A 14,779-nucleotide genomic window follows, 5' to 3' on the forward strand; every position below is an offset into this window, starting at 1 on the left:
TAAACAATTTTGGTTTTGCACATTTTTTTTGAATATTCAGTTGATGCTTGACTCCCTCCTCTTGTTTGTAATTATGTATTCTTTCAATTCAAATTTCACCGATTTCACAAAAACAAAGGATCACTATCAGTACTTAACTAAAATGATAAAGTTTTTAAAACATTGTTAAAACTGATCATCAAATTATCAACTATTAGTGGAACAGCATCTAATTCCTCTAATTTTGAAAATCCGTTTTCAACTGAAATCGAGTGATAGATAGCTCAATAGGATGTGAGCAAACAAGTTTCTATCAACAGTTTTGCAAAATTAGTTGTTTAAATAGTGAAAATCAGCAAATTGGATGGAATTAGGAGCGAATGCTTACCCTGCCAAACATACGAGAATTTCCCCTATATCAATCTATTACTTGGAACTCAACATGCTCATTTTGTAAATAAATAAAAAAACAAACTGAAACTGACAAAAAAAATTAAAAATAATTTGCAACTAATTTTGAAATCATCATTGAATATGTTAAATTTATCGATTTCCTTAATGTTAACTATTTCTCTACAAAAATCTAAAAGTGTGGATCCTTACAAATATCGTTGAACAAATCTAAAAATATGGCTGTTTTCGGCCATAAAATATGTCTTTTTAAATACCATAAGCCGGGGTAACAATGATAGAACTTGATTTTTTCAAATATTATTCAACCGGTAAGAATTTTACCATGACTTACATGTTTAAAATATGTACCGGGCTGAGTCACAAAATGTCCATATATGTTTTTTTTTTCAAATAAATTCAGTAGAGCTTTGCAATAAAGTTACGTAAACTGTTTATTTTGATAGCAGTGTGAATATTACGATTATTTTTAAAACCACAATCCAATTTTAATTCTTGAAATACTCTGATTTTGCAATTTGAACTATCTTTTAGCAAAAAAAAACACAACTTATCAATGTAACACCAAACATCAATGTCACCCCGGTTTACAGGCATACGAGCATGTGTGAGCTGAACATGTGAGTGATGTGATTAATACTTTTCATTTATTTCGTTGTTAAAGCATTACTTGTGTGAAGTAATTTTAAGCTGACTGTGGACTACACGGAACAAAATCCGGTTTGCGGAATCGCAAACTTTGCTTCCGATTTGCTCTACCAATCGCAAACCTCCGTTTACACCCGTCAGCAGGAAGCATTGCTTCCAATATCGCAAACGGTGATTTTCGATATCGCAAACGTAACGCCGTAACGCATGCCTGCCAAAAGTACGCAGCACGCAGCCACTACAATATTTTCTGTTTTGAATTGACCGTTGCTTTTCAAATTTTGGATGGAAATAAGAAGAAGAAGAAAAGGTTTCAATGTTTTTATTTATTTATTCATAATTCAAAACAAAATCAAAGCAATTGTTTGAGTGGTTTACTACGGAATTTCGGTTATTCTGATCTAGTCGTCCTGGATGTCCGCGGGGCAGCAGGTTACTGCTGGGCGTCGGTGCCACCGTTAGCATGTTACTCGGCGTCGGGGCCACCCGGATAGAGGTGCTGAGACCGGTGCAGCATGCTCGGGTCGTCAATCTGGCTGATTTCCAGCGTCGCGCAACGAGCTGGCACGTCCCTTGAGCGGATTCGCGTACCGCCAGAAGCCCTGGAGGTTGACCGCCGACCTTCACCTCGAGAATCGACTTGAGCGGAGTGGCCTCCACTAGAAGACCGTCCGCCTGGAACAAGTTCCCAGAATCTCCGCCAGCAGTTGGATCTGTGAAGGTGTTTGCTGAACTCACGGTGCAACTGCGAGCCGTAGGCTGCGAAAGAGAACACCAAATTAAATTTCAATATTATCGTTCTTCGACTTTTTTAGAATAAAAAAAAAACTCTGAAATTCTAAAAAATTATTGTAAAAACGGAATCGGGCCCTTTTTAACCTTACAGTTTCAATTCTCAAAAATTCTCCAAAACTATCTAAAAGTCTCAAAAAACTTCAAAAATTCTCAAAAATTCTTAAAAATTCACTAAAATTCTCTAAAATCCTCTAAATTTTTCTCAAATTCTCTCAAATTATCTAAAATTTTCTAAAATTCTCTTAAAATTCTCTAAAATTCTCTAAAATTCTCTAAAATTTTCCGAAATTCTCTAAAATATTCAAAAATTGTCTAAAATTCTCAAAAAACTTCAAAATTTTTAAAAAATTCTCAAAAATTCTTAAAAATTCTATAAAATTCTCCTAAATTCTCTTAAAATTCTCTAAAATTCTCTTAAAATTCTCTAAATTTCTCTAGAATTCTCTAAATTTCTTTAAAATTTTCTAAAATTTTCTAAAATTCTCTAAAATTCACTAAAATTCTCTAAAACTTTCTGAAATTCTCAAAAATTCTCAAAAATTATTAAAAATCTTGAAAATTCTCAAGAATTCTCTACAATTCTCTAAAATTCTCTAAAATTCTCCAAAATTCTCTAAAATTCTCTAAAATTCTCTAAAATTCTCTAAAATTCTCTAAAATTCTCTAAAATTCTCTTAAACTCTCTAAAACTTTCTAAAATTATCAAAAATTCTCTAAAATTCTGTAAAATTCTCTAAAAATCTCTTGAATTCTCCAAAATTCAATAAAGTTATCTAAAATTATCAAAATTTCTCTAAAATTCACTAAAATTATCTAAAATTCTCTGAAATTCTCTAAAACTCTCTAAAATTCTCTAAAATTTTCAAAAAATCTCAAAAAATCTCAAAAATCTACAAAAATTGTTAAAAATTAAAAATTCTGTTAAAATTCTCTTAAATTCTCTAAAATTTCTCTAAACTCCTCTAGAATTCTCTAAATTTCTTTAAAATTTTCTAAAATCCTCTAAAATTCTCTTAAATTCTAAAAAAAAAAACTTCAAAAAATATCAAAAATTATCAAAAATTATCAAAAATAATCAAAAATTATGAAAAATTATCAAAAATTATCAAAAATTATCAAAAATTATCAAAAATTATCAACAATTATCAAAAATAATCAAAAAATATCAAAAAATATCAAAAATTATCAAAACTTACCAAAAATTATCAAAAATTACCAAAAATTACCAAAAATTATCAAAAATTACCAAAAATTACCAAAAATTATCAAAAATTATCAAAAATCATCAAAAATCATCAAAAGATATTAAAAATTATCAAAAATTATCAAAAATCATCAAAAAGTATCAAAAATTTTCAAAAATTCTCCGAAATTCTCTAAAATATTTAAAAATTCTCTAAAATTCTCTAAAATTTTCTAAAATTCTCATAAAACTTCAAAAATTCTCAAAAAATTTCAAAAATTATTAAAAATTATTAAAAAATTTAAAAAATTCTGAAAAATTCTCTTAATTTCTCTAAAATTCTCTAAAATTTTAAACGAGCTTCCGTTGCCGTGAGGTTTCGGCGGGTTTTGCCTTGTAAGCGGAAGGTGATGGGTTCGATTCCTGTCTGGCTCGGCAAAGTCAGATCCCTTCAAAGAGTAAATCTACTCAATGGGAATACTGACCGGTAGGGGATAGGTTTCGACTAACGGCGTGCTGGATTTCCATTCCAAAGGTCGTGAGTTCGATTCTCGTACCGGGATGATGAAGATTTAAAAAAAATTCTTTAAAATCCTCTAATATTTTCTTAAACTCTCAAAAAACTTCAAAAATTCTCTAAAATTATCAAAAATTCTAAAAACTTCTCTAAAATTCTCTTAAATTCTCTAAAAATCTCTAAAATTCTCAACAATTATCAAAAATTCTTTAAAAAAATCAAAAATACTCTAAAATTCTCAAAATTTTCTAAAATTCTCTAAAATTCTATAAAATACTCTTAAAATCTCTAATATTCTCTAAAATTGTCTAAAATTCTCTAAAATTGTCTAAAATTCTCTAAAATTGTCTAAAATTCTCTAAAATTCTCTAAAATTCTCTAAAATTCTCTAAAATTCTCTAAAATTCTCTACCATTCTCTAAAACTCTCTGAAATTCTCTGAATTTCTCTAAAATTCTCTTAAATTCTCAAAAATTCTCTAAAATTCTCTAAAGTTTTCTAAAATTCTAAAATTTTAAAACTCTTATATTTTAAAATTCTGATATTTTAAAATTCTAAATTTTTAAAATTCTAAAATTCTAAAATTCTAAAATTCTAAAATTCTAAAATTCTAAAATTCTAAAATTCTAAAATTCTAAAATTCTAAAATTCTAAAATTCTAAAATTTAAAATTCTAAAATTCTAAAATTCTAAAATTCTAAAATTCTAAAATTCTAAAATTCTAAAATTCTAAAATTCTAAAATTCTAAAATTCTAAAATTCTAAAATTCTAAAATTCTAAAATTCTAAAATTCTAAAATTCTAAAATTCTAAAATTCTAAAATTCTAAAATTCTAAAATTCTAAAATTTTAAAATTTTAAAATTCTAAAATTCTAAAATTCTAAAATTATAAAATTCTAAAATTCTAAAATTCTAAAATTCTAAAATTCTAAAATTCTAAAATTCTAAAATTCTAAAATTCTAAAATTCTAAAATTCTAAAATTCTAAAATTCTAAAATTCTAAAATTCTAAAATTCTAAATTCTAAAATTCTAAAATTCTAAAATTCTAAAATTCTAAAATTCTAAAATTCTAAAATTCTAAAATTCTAAAATTCTAAAATTCTAAAATTCTAAAATTCTAAAATTCTAAAATTCTAAAATTCTAAAATTCTAAAATTCTAAAATTCTTTAAAATTCTAAAATTCTAAAATCTAAAATTCTAAAATTCTAAAATTCTAAAATTTAAAATTCTTAAATTCTAAAATTCTTTCAAATTCAAAATTCAAAATTCAAAATTCAAAATTCAAATTCAAATTCAAAAATTCAAAATTCAAAATTCAAAATTCAAAATTCAAAATTCAAAATTCTAAAATTCTAAAATTCTAAAATTCTAAAATTCTAAAATTCTAAAATTCTAAAATTCTAAATTCTAAAATTCTAAAATTCTAAAATTTAAAATTCTAAAATTCTAAAATTCTAAAATTCTAAAATTCTAAAATTCTAAAATTTAAAATTCTAAAATTCTAAAATTCTAAAATTCTAAAATTCTAAAATTCTAAAATTCTAAAATTCTAAAATTCTAAAATTCTAAAATTCTAAAATTCTAAAATTCTAAAATTCTAAAATTCTAAAATTCTAAAATTCTAAAATTCTAAAATTCTAAAATTCTAAAATTCTAAAATTCTAAAATTCTAAAATTCTAAAATTCTAAAATTCTAAAATTCTAAAATTCTAAAATTCTAAAATTCTAAAATTCTAAAATTCTAAAATTCTAAAATTCTAAAATTCTAAAATTCTAAAATTCTAAAATTCTAAAATTCTAAAATTTGTATTTTTGTATTGTTGTATTTTTGTATTTTTGTATTTTTGTATTTTTGTATTTTTGTATTTTTGTATTTTTGTATTTTTGTATTTTTGTATTTTTGTATTTTTGTATTTTTATTTTTGTATTTTGTATTTTGTATTTTTGTATTTTTGTATTTTGTATTTTTGTATTTTTGTATTTTTGTATTTTTGTATTTTTGTATTTTTGTATTTTTGTATTTTTGTATTTTTGTATTTTTGTATTTTTGTATTTTTGTATTTTTGTATTTTTGTATTTTTGTATTTTTGTATTTTTGTATTTTTGTATTTTTGTATTTTTGTATTTTTTGTATTTTTGTATTTTTTATTTTTGTATTTTTGTATTTTTGTATTTTTGTATTTTTTATTTTTGTATTTTTGTATTTATTTTGTATTTGTATTTTTGTATTTTTTATTTTTTATTTTTGTATTTTTGTATTTTTGTATTTTTGTATTTTTGTATTTTTGTATTTTTGTATTTTTGTATTTTTGTATTTTTGTATTTTTGTATTTTTGTATTTTTGTATTTTTGTATTTTTGTATTTTTGTATTTTTTATATTTTTGTATTTTTGTATTTTTGTATTTTTGTATTTTTGTATTTTTGTATTTTTGTATTTTTGTATTTTTGTATTTTGTATTTTTGTATTTTTGTATTTTTGTATTTTTGTATTTTTTGTATTTTTGTATTTTTGTATTTTTGTATTTTTGTATTTTTGTATTTTTGTATTTTTGTATTTTTGTATTTTTGTATTTTTGTATTTTTGTATTTTTGTATTTTTGTATTTTTGTATTTTGTATTTTTGTATTTTGTATTTTGTATTTTTGTATTTTTGTATTTTTGTATTTTGTATTTTTGTATTTTTGTATTTTTGTATTTTTGTATTTTTGTATTTTTGTATTTTTGTATTTTTGTATTTTTGTATTTTTGTATTTTTTTGTATTTTTGTATTTTTGTATTTTTGGATTTTGGAGGTTTGGAGGAGGAGGAGGAGGAGGAGGAGGAGGAGGAGGAGGAGGAGGAGGAGGAGGAGGAGGAGGAGGAGGAGGAGGAGGAGGAGGAGGTGGAGGAGGAGGAGGAGGAGGAGGAGGAGGATGCTTGGTCCTGCCGAGGGATGTTACTCCAGGTGCTCGTTCTTGGTGTCCGGGAGAAGGAAGCTGAAACCGAAACATTTTTACCCAATGTTTACAAATTTTCACGATTGATACTAACCTTGCAATCACGAAATCTGAACAAAACTTTGAACCAGCTTTTCGAAAACAACGGCAGCTGCCAGAGATTTTTCTTAGAGTGGCCAGGAAGCACATCTGCCGCGGCTGTTACCACCGGCGTAATCCGTGGCCGTTGTGTTTCCCTTGAAGGAACGACTTTCTAAGGGATGCGCAGTATCACGCGGAACTCTTCGCGGATGGGGACTCTACAGATAACCGGGTACTGACCAGATTCCAGTTATAGAGTAGAAAAAGGTCAGTGGAGTCCGGTGTATCCAACGGCGGCGGACTGGGTTGGACAGCAAAGCGGATTAAATGCACCGAAATCGCGGCGAAAAACCAACGAAATGCACGAGTCGAAAAAAAAACAAACAAGCGTGCAAGAGATTGTTGTTTTGCTTTTCTCTCTTGCGCAGCTGATTCTGACATTTCGTAACGCATTGGCTGCGGCATGGTACACGCTCAAATTAACCGGCAACAAGATGTTTTCGATTTTGAAAGCATTTTGTTTCGATATCGGAAGCAATTTTTCCAAATCTGCAAACATCGCTGATGAATACGCAAACTTTCCATGTTTCCGAATTCGTCGCAAATATTTTTCGGATTCGCTGACCAGATTTTGTTCCGTGTACCTTTAAACAGCTGATTAATTCTAAGTTGTGAACAGAGTTTGCATGTGCTTAAAGAATTGACTATGTCTATCGAAGAAAAGTTGCAAAATAACCTTCAAAATATCTAATCGGTGAAGAATAGTTAGAGAAATGGAGATTTTATTTAAACATTTTTTTAGATGTTCTTAATATTGAGTTTGTGTTGGAGTCGGAGTCGGAGTCAACCATTTTTTACAAGCTGGAGTCGGAGTCGGAGTCGGCTAGATTTGGTAGGCCGGAGTTGGAGTCGGAGTCGGAGTCGTATGAAGCTGAAAGCCGGAGCCGGAGTCGGAGTCGAAGTCCGCTTAACTCAGAAAGCCGGAGTCGGAGTCGGAGTCGTATAAAACATGACCCGACTGCGCAGCCCTGGTATATAGAAAGTGTATAAGACCATATTTTTTTTTTTAAAAATCACCAAAAATCAGGATATACTCGGATCGTTTTGCACCCTTGGGCAAAGTTGTATGGAATTGAATTTCCCAAAATAATGTCAAAGCCGCGCCATCTGGCAGAAGAATATTGAAACGATGTTCCCATATAAACTTCAATGATAAAACGTTACTTAATCCACCTTTAGGTGGTTGGTGCCTTCCTTGCATTCATAAAAGTTAATACACTAAACAACTTCATAAAAGTGAATAAATAACACTTTGTTTTATCAAAATATCTGAGATCCGGCCTCAAAAAAGTGTAATGAAAACACTAAAGTACTTATAACTTTTGATATGGTTGTCAGATCTTCAATCTTTTGGGCTCGTTGGAAAAGTCTTTTGATTACCTATCCAACGATAGATCCATGATAGATCCGGACAACGTTTTCATCAAAATATTTGAGATCCGGCCTCAAAAAAGTGTAAAAATATCACATAAGTGCTCATAACTTTTGATAGGGTTGTCAGATCATCAACATTTTGGATGCGTTGGAAAGGTCTTATACCTTTCTAACAATATATAGCATGACGGGGTTTCTTACAAAAAAAAAACACCATTTTTACAATCTTCAGAAGTTTAGCTAAAATCATTTTTTTAAGCATAACTTTTGAAGTACTTTTTTAAACTTCATAATATTAACTAGGGTCTTGTGGGACCCCAAGACGGATCGAATGAGACCAACACGGTCCAAATCGGTTCAGCCTGTCCGGAGATAATCGTGTGCATATTTTTCGGTGCACGGACTTACAGACATACACACGCACAGACATATGTTCAGAATTTGATTCTGAGTCGATAGGTATACGTGAAGGTGGGTCTACGAGGTCAAATAAAGAAGTTCATTTTTCGAGTGATTTTATAGCCTTTCCTCATTGAGGCGAAGAAGGCAAAAAGCGACTCTTAAACTTTGTCTGATTTGGCTCAAAATTGGTACAGATGCAAATTTTGGCTGAGAAATCGAGTTAGAGGGTGTCCCTGATGTAAATCTTTTTGTTGTCACCCTACTGCCCATCCAATGTCGAAAAATGACGAAAGTTCAATATCGAGTTGAGAAAGTAAATACTTCGTTGAACGTTGAACAGACTTTATCACTTTCAAGGGTAGCTAAAAAGATATAAGAGGAGTGTATCATTAATTAGTTTATTCTACTTTAAGTTATCAGAAGCAATGCCAAGTAAAATGATTTTCGGAATTTGTCTTAATTCAGATGAAGTTTATGATAAATCTGCACATTACGACAAAGAAATCGTTACACGTTACACGTTACAAATCTATTAATTGCTCCAGCTGAGTTCTCCAATAACCATCAACGAAACCCCAGCTGGGCTTAGAACCAGCCAATCTCCTGTTGGTCAACCCAAGCCTTCGGATAGCATCTCCCCTCAGAGTTGCTCTGTGTTCTTCCCGTGCCGTCGGTCGTCGTCGGCGACGGCAGCGTTGTTTTGGACCGGTTTTCCGTGCACTCCGTGCCTGCGAGTGTTGTGATCATAGACACTCTTGTTTCTACTCGCTGCTTCAGAACTCTTGCGCGTTCTTTGAGGGTTGATTGCGGCGGACCCTCGAACAACTCGTGGACCTCTAGCAGCAACTCGCTCGTGAGTTCGTTCGGGTGGCTGTGGTGTGAACTCCTTAGGTGGGGTAGAGAACTGTTCTCTGCGAAATTGTACATACCCTCCATTTCGCGAAGAAAAATGTCCATGAGAAAGAGAATATATTGACAACGGGAGAGTCTTTTTGGAGCTAATGAAATCCAAGAGACCACCGAGGAAGGGATTCATCGAGCTAGGAAGAATATCGAGGCAACAAGAACGACGAAAGTTAGAGTTAGAAAGTGAGAAACCAATGCCAATTTCCCGAAGAACTGCCCTGGTGGCTTCTGTTGTTCTGCCACGGGAACTCACCCGAGGAGAGCTGCGAGCGTTTGCAACTTTTTGACCACCACCATTGAACCACCGACTGCGGGAGAATCCCCAAGAAGTTGACCGCGGGGTTCGCGAGAGGCAGGTAGGCCGGTGTTGGTGGACCTGCCACCCCGCGACGGAGAACCTGAAACGTGTGCGAGTGAATGGCAAACCGTGTCGCATTGGAGCAAAACTTTGAAGGGTAGAGGAGGAACCTGCTGGGGCTGTTTGGGGGCTTCGCGTATGGCAACAGCGCGACGCGTGACTTCATACGTGCAAAGGATTTGAAAGTGAAAAATTTTAAAATTATATCAAGAACGTTTGCGCACGTCGCTGCCGGCCCCTCTCACGACCTACGTCCACTACCTGGGCACTGGAGTTGGTGGTCAGTTGGTCCCCCCCCTGAATGCCGACGCCGCGGTCGTACTCGTGCCCTACACTGTCGGTTGTTTATTCGTTTTAGTTTTGCCTGACTTCGATCGATTTGTTGGTTTTTAGGACAGTGAGTGGATGCAGTTTTAATGCTTAAACTTGAGAACTAAACTTTGTCATTGCAGGTAGCATGGCTAATATCATTTGATGTCCTCATTCTGATAGGAAAGTTAGCTTCTGGCTATCGATTTTTTTTCTTCTAAATGTCTAAACTAGACCATCGAAAAAAACGAACTTCGTATGATTGCAACAATTTGCTTTCAAACAACTTAAATCCCAATTTTGGCTGGCTCACTTCTGCAGGGATCAAAACGCCTAGTTCAAAGTCACCTATCGCTGCTGCTACAACTTTACTATCAATCACTTTGTTCAGTTGACACCCCAACGAACTAAGGCTGCTACTAACCATGCAAAAGAAGTGGCCGCCACCGCCTTTCAGAATGACCTAAAAAGGGACCGAAAGACAATAAATTAGCATCGGCCTCTCTACCGATTATTGGCACAATCATCAGCCATCAATCTAAATCGATTATCGAAAGTCCTAGTCAGCGTGTAGTGGTGGTGGTATTTGTGCATTTGTGTGGAGTTTCATAAATATAAATAAATATAAAATTTATTTAAAACAAATTTAGCTACTCTGGAAACATTCTCAAAATCTGCTTTCGTTCAACCTTATAAACTCTAGCGTTTTGAAGTCATGCGACTAGACTACCCATTCACTTGGCCACATTACCCCGGTTGACGACAACGACTTGGCAAAAAGGCGAGATTGCCCAAGAAGTCCTCGGTCTCGGCTGGTTGGTTGTGCACCAAATCTGTAGAGATCAAACAAATGCATTTCCCGGGCGCGTGAGACTAAATCAAGCAAAACAATGTAAATGGGCCAAAGCCGAAGTGTAAACAAACAAATATACAGTCCAGTCTTGATTATCCGAAGGCCTCGAAAATTCACTTCGGGTAATCGAATCACGAAAAAAAAAAACTTTTTGTCTAATTTTTACTTCTCGAGCCATAAACTACGCTAGAATGATTAAGAATTTTAAAATCCATGATGGTGGCCAAAATGACGGTGATGAAATATTTAAAAAATGCATTTTATTTTTTAATATGTAATCAACAACTTTGACTAAAATGGGGTCGAAGAACTCGAATTTTATGTTAAAAACAAGAAAATGAAAAAAAAAATACGAAATTTTTTTTTTGTTCGTGGTTCGATTATCTGAAGGCCCAAACAAACCTTCGGAAAATCGAACTTCGGATAATCGAAACTTCGGATAATAATCGTAAAATTTACTGGGGAATCTGATAAACATATTTTCAGACGTAAGTTTTCTGGTCTTTTTATGTTTTCATACAACTTTTTCGAATACTCGGCTGGTTTTTTTGGTCCTCAAATTCCAACTATAAGCCAACTATTCACCTTTCATTTGCATCAGTTGCAGATCAGATGAAATGGTACGGAGTTATGATTTTTTTAAATGTGGTTTTTGCGAAAATTGATAAAAACTGCATTTTTGGAACCACCCTAGAACGGGTCTAATTATGAAAAATATTGAGCCCGATCGGAGAACTTTTTTTCGGTTTATGCTCTTTTCGAATGTAATTGCTCATAGAAAAGTGCTGAATTGAATACATTCTGAGCTCTTACTTTCTTTGGACTTAAGTTACAGCCATTTTATGGTTAAAATGTTGCAAATTTTGAACATAAATGTTTCTTAAAAGGGCAAACTGCATTGATTGCTAAATTGTAAAATTGTCATATAAACCCAAAACATGACCAAAAATTAATAATTGAACACTTTAACTTAATTCTGGGCAGATTCTGATTCTGCAAGCAAAATTACATAGAAGAACGGTAAAAAACACGATTAAAAACCATTTCTGATCACTGCCGAGCAATTCTCTACGAAATCGATCGATTTCGACCATTTTTATTTATTTTTAATTTTTTATTTGGCTCAAACTTTTTGGGGGCCTTCCCTATGACCAAAGAAGCCATTTTGTGTCAATGGTTCACCCATACAAGTCTCCATACAATTTTGACAGCTGTCCACACAAAAATGGCACGTAAATGTTCGAAAATCTGTAAGGTTTCAAGGAATTTTCTGATCAACTTAGTGTCTTTGGCAAAGTTGTAGATATTGATGAAAACTGTTCAGAAAAAAGAAAAACGAAAAAAAATCGTGCCGATTTTAATTAATTTGTTTCATTGAAACTTAATTTCTCAAAATTGGTGTTTTTTGATTTTCGAGAGTTTTTGATATGTTTTAGGTGACCAAAACCCGCAACTATTGAGCCATAGAGAAGAATGGTCAAACATATTGCCGCCTATTTATTATTGTTTTTTTTTTTTGAAAAAAATAATGAATTCTGGAAATCAATCAAAATTTTTAACATACATCTTGCCTTCCTCACTGAGGTAAGGCTATCCTGCTCTAAAAATGAACTTCGTATAAAAACATCGTATACCCACCTTCATGTATACATATCGACTCAGAATCGAAAACTGAACAAATGTCTGTGTGTATGTGTGTGTGTATGTATGTATGTGACCAACAAACTAGCTCATGTTTCTCGGCACTGGCTGAACCGATTTGACCCGAACTTGTTGCATTCGACTTGGTTTAGGGTCCCATAGATTGAGTTTTATACAGATTGAAGTTTCGATAAGTAGTTCAAAAGTAATGTATAAAAATGTGTTTTCTCATATATTTGGATCTCACTTAACTGTATGTAAACAATGTCCGGGTCCATCATCCGACCCATCGTTAGTTAGGTTATCGAAAGACCTTTCCAACGAGTCTAAAACATTGAAGATCTGGCAACCCTGTCTCGAGATATGGCCCCTTAAGTGATATTGATGTACTTTTTTGAAGCCGAATCTCACTTAAATGTATGTTAACTATGTCCGGATCCACCATCCGACCTATTGTTGGTTAACTTATCAAAAGACCTTTCCAATGAGTCTAAAACATTGAAGATCTGGCAACCCTGTCTCGAGATATGGCCACTTAAGTGATATTGATGTACTTTTTTAAAGCCGGATCTCACTTAAATGTAGGTAAACTATGTCCGGATCCACCATCCGACCCATTGTTAGTTAGGTTATCAAAATATCTTTTTAACGAGTCTAAAACATTGAACATCTGGCAACCCTGTCTCGAGATATGGCCACTTAAGTGATATTGATGTACTTTTTTGAAGCCGGATCTCACTTAAATGTATGTAAACTATGTCCGGCTCCACTATCCGACCCGACGTTGGTTAGGTTATCAAAATACCTTTCCAACGGGTTTAAAACATTGAAGATCTGGCAACCCTGTGTCGAGATATGGCCTCTTAAGTGATATTGATGTACTTTTTGAAGCCGGATCTCACTTAAATGTATGTAAACTATATCCGGATCCACCATCCGACCTATTGTTGGTTAGGTCATCAAAAGACCTTTCGAACGAGTCCAAAACATTGAAGATCTGGCAACCCTGTCTCGAGATATTGCCCCTTAAGTGATATTGATGTACTTTTTTGAAGCCGGATCTCACTTAAATGTAGGTAAACTATGTCCGGATCCACTATCCGACCTATTGTTGGTTAGGTTATTGAAAGTCCTTTCCAATGAGTGCAAAACATTGAAGAACTGGCAACCCTGTCTCGAGATATGGCCACTTTAGTGATATTTATATACTTTTTTGAAGCCGGGTCTCACTTAAATGTATGTGAACTATGTCCAGGTCCATCATCCGACCCAACGTTGGTTAGGTTATCAAAAGACCTTTCCAACGAGTGCAAAACATTGAAGATCTGGCAACCCTGTCTCGAGATATGGGCACTTATATGACATTTATGGGTTTTTCTGAAGCCGGATCTCATTTAAATGTATGTAAACTATGTCCAGGTCCATCATCCGACCCATCGTTGGTTAGGTTACCAAAAAACCTTTCCAACGAGCTCAAAACATTGAAGATCTGGCAACCCTGTCTTGAAATATGGCCACTTAAGTGATATCGATGTACTTTTTGGAAGCCGGATCTAATATGAAACTTGTGTACAGCCATTGTTGTGAGGAAGGCTTCAACCACATAGGTGGATTTAGTTAGTTTTTTACCTCATTTTTTATGAAAATTTGAATTTGCAATCGAAAATACTTTACAGATTTTTCGATAAAGTGCCTCGTTTATAATAAATATTTGCGTGAAATATTTGCAGTTTTTCGATTTTGAAAATATTAACCATGAGTGACCATTTCTGATTATATTTATATATTATGAATGGGTTTAAAAAATTGCTATAAAATTGTCTTCGAGACATTGAAGATTGGACCTCTGGTAACCTCTGGTTGGATACAGAGGCTTAATGAAAAAAAAAAGAAAATTTATGTTTTAAGTCTAACCCAAATCTTTTTTTTAACCTTTTCGATTTTTTTTATCGAGACTTTCTTTTCAAAAGAGCGTCATATTGGATGTTTGGCTTTTTTGAAATGTTAGTCTTGATAAAAAAAGTTTGTTTATACTTTGGGAAATAGTTTCGATGAATCCTGTGTACCAATCGAAATGTATCTTAGGACCTTATCTTGATTTGAGAAAGTTTCATGATGAAATTTTGGAGGTTCAATTCAAAGGAGCATCCTTACTTATGATTACAATATCATTGATCATGGCAATGTTTATGGATTTTTGTTAGTTGACAGAGAGTCAGAGTTATCAGAATATATTTCTTTAAATTAGTGCTTCTATAAAACAAGTACCTTAATCAATTTATATTTGCCAATCAAACGAAAACATGCATTTCCAGTTTCAA

General features: G+C 32.3%; 1 long non-coding RNA gene across 1 annotated transcript; it reads right to left on the bottom strand.

Annotated features, from left to right (window-relative positions):
* Positions 1-1,399: 1,399 nt before the first annotated feature.
* LOC119769874 lies at positions 1,400-7,190 on the bottom strand. The gene is made up of 3 exons (XR_005278551.1): positions 6,569-7,190; positions 6,478-6,513; positions 1,400-1,797 (listed from the first exon to the last, which is right to left on the bottom strand). It is a non-coding gene; the product is annotated as an uncharacterized LOC119769874 (long non-coding RNA).
* Positions 7,191-14,779: the final 7,589 nt, after the last annotated feature.

The sequence above is a fragment of the Culex quinquefasciatus genome, chromosome 3 (genome assembly GCF_015732765.1).
Source record: "Culex quinquefasciatus strain JHB chromosome 3, VPISU_Cqui_1.0_pri_paternal, whole genome shotgun sequence".
Classification (NCBI taxonomy): domain Eukaryota; kingdom Metazoa; phylum Arthropoda; class Insecta; order Diptera; family Culicidae; genus Culex; species Culex quinquefasciatus.